The sequence below is a fragment of the Schistocerca cancellata genome, unplaced genomic scaffold, assembly GCF_023864275.1.
Source record: "Schistocerca cancellata isolate TAMUIC-IGC-003103 unplaced genomic scaffold, iqSchCanc2.1 HiC_scaffold_851, whole genome shotgun sequence".
Taxonomy (NCBI): domain Eukaryota; kingdom Metazoa; phylum Arthropoda; class Insecta; order Orthoptera; family Acrididae; genus Schistocerca; species Schistocerca cancellata.
In genome coordinates, this window is record NW_026046862.1 from 7,501 (window position 1) to 10,000 (window position 2,500).

General features: G+C 61.8%; 1 pseudogene; it reads left to right on the forward strand.

Moving 5' to 3' along the window:
• LOC126147300 (large subunit ribosomal RNA) overlaps positions 1-2,500 on the forward strand; it is a 4,959-nt pseudogene that overhangs the window by 449 nt on the left and 2,010 nt on the right.

Here is a 2,500-nt window from a genome sequence, read left to right on the forward strand (position 1 = left end):
AAGGTCGAACGGGTGAGATTCACGCCCATCCGGCCACTGGCTCCCGCCCTCGGCAGATGGGGCCGGCCGCCCGCGCGGAGCAATCCGCGGCGGGGTCGTGTCCGGTTGCCTTTCCACTCGCCGCGGGGTGGGGCCGTTCCGGTGTGCGGTGGGCCGCACTTCTCCCCTAGTAGGACGTCGCGACCCGCTGGGTGCCGGCCTACGGCCCGGGTGCGCAGCCTGTCCTTCCGCGGGCCTCGGTTCGCGTCTGTTGGGCAGAGCCCCGGTGTCCTGGCTGGCTGCTCGGCGGTATATCTGGAGGAGTCGATTCGCCCCTTTGGGCGCTCGGGCTCCCGGCAAGCGCGCGCGGTTCTTCCCGGATGACGGACCTACCTGGCCCGGCCCCGGACCCGCGCCGCTGTTGGCTCGGGATGCTCTCGGGCGGAATAATCGCTCCCGTCAGCGGCGCTTCAGCTTTGGACAATTTCACGACCCGTCTTGAAACACGGACCAAGGAGTCTAACATGTGCGCGAGTCATTGGGCTGTACGAAACCTAAAGGCGTAATGAAAGTGAAGGTCTCGCCTTGCGCGGGCCGAGGGAGGATGGGGCTTCCCCGCCCTTCACGGGGCGGCGGCCTCCGCACTCCCGGGGCGTCTCGTCCTCATTGCGAGGTGAGGCGCACCTAGAGCGTACACGTTGGGACCCGAAAGATGGTGAACTATGCCTGGCCAGGACGAAGTCAGGGGAAACCCTGATGGAGGTCCGTAGCGATTCTGACGTGCAAATCGATCGTCGGAGCTGGGTATAGGGGCGAAAGACTAATCGAACCATCTAGTAGCTGGTTCCCTCCGAAGTTTCCCTCAGGATAGCTGGTGCTCGTACGAGTCTCATCCGGTAAAGCGAATGATTAGAGGCCTTGGGGCCGAAACGACCTCAACCTATTCTCAAACTTTAAATGGGTGAGATCTCCGGCTTGCTTGATATGCTGAAGCCGCGAGCAAACGACTCGGATCGGAGTGCCAAGTGGGCCACTTTTGGTAAGCAGAACTGGCGCTGTGGGATGAACCAAACGCCGAGTTAAGGCGCCCGAATCGACGCTCATGGGAAACCATGAAAGGCGTTGGTTGCTTAAGACAGCAGGACGGTGGCCATGGAAGTCGGAATCCGCTAAGGAGTGTGTAACAACTCACCTGCCGAAGCAACTAGCCCTGAAAATGGATGGCGCTGAAGCGTCGTGCCTATACTCGGCCGTCAGTCTGGCAGTCATGGCCGGTCCTTGCGGCCGGCCGCGAAGCCCTGACGAGTAGGAGGGTCGCGGCGGTGGGCGCAGAAGGGTCTGGGCGTGAGCCTGCCTGGAGCCGCCGTCGGTGCAGATCTTGGTGGTAGTAGCAAATACTCCAGCGAGGCCCTGGAGGGCTGACGCGGAGAAGGGTTTCGTGTGAACAGCCGTTGCACACGAGTCAGTCGATCCTAAGCCCTAGGAGAAATCCGATGTTGATGGGGGCCGTCATAGCATGATGCACTTTGTGCTGGCCCCCGTTGGGCGAAAGGGAATCCGGTTCCTATTCCGGAACCCGGCAGCGGAACCGATACAAGTCGGGCCCCTCTTTTAGAGATGCTCGTCGGGGTAACCCAAAAGGACCCGGAGACGCCGTCGGGAGATCGGGGAAGAGTTTTCTTTTCTGCATGAGCGTTCGAGTTCCCTGGAATCCTCTAGCAGGGAGATAGGGTTTGGAACGCGAAGAGCACCGCAGTTGCGGCGGTGTCCCGATCTTCCCCTCGGACCTTGAAAATCCGGGAGAGGGCCACGTGGAGGTGTCGCGCCGGTTCGTACCCATATCCGCAGCAGGTCTCCAAGGTGAAGAGCCTCTAGTCGATAGAATAATGTAGGTAAGGGAAGTCGGCAAATTGGATCCGTAACTTCGGGATAAGGATTGGCTCTGAGGATCGGGGCGTGTCGGGCTTGGTCGGGAAGTGGGTCAGCGCTAACGTGCCGGGCCTGGGCGAGGTGAGTGCCGTAGGGGTGCCGGTAAGTGCGGGCGTTTAGCGCGGGCGTGGTCTGCTCTCGCCGTTGGTTGGCCTCGTGCTGGCCGGCGGTGCAGGATGCGCGCGCCTGCGCGGCGTTCGTGCCCCGGTGCTTCAACCTGCGCGCAGGATCCGAGCTCGGTCCCGTGCCTTGGCCTCCCACGGATCTTCCTTGCTGCGAGGCCGCGTCCGCCTTAGCGTGCTCCTCCGGGGGCGCGCGGGTGCGCGGATTCTCTTCGGCCGCCATTCAACGATCAACTCAGAACTGGCACGGACTGGGGGAATCCGACTGTCTAATTAAAACAAAGCATTGCGATGGCCCTAGCGGGTGTTGACGCAATGTGATTTCTGCCCAGTGCTCTGAATGTCAACGTGAAGAAATTCAAGCAAGCGCGGGTAAACGGCGGGAGTAACTATGCGTCCAGGGCTGCGGGCTCACCAGCCGTGCTCGGGTGCGACGTCACGACGCTGTTGTGAAATACGTCGCGCGCGGG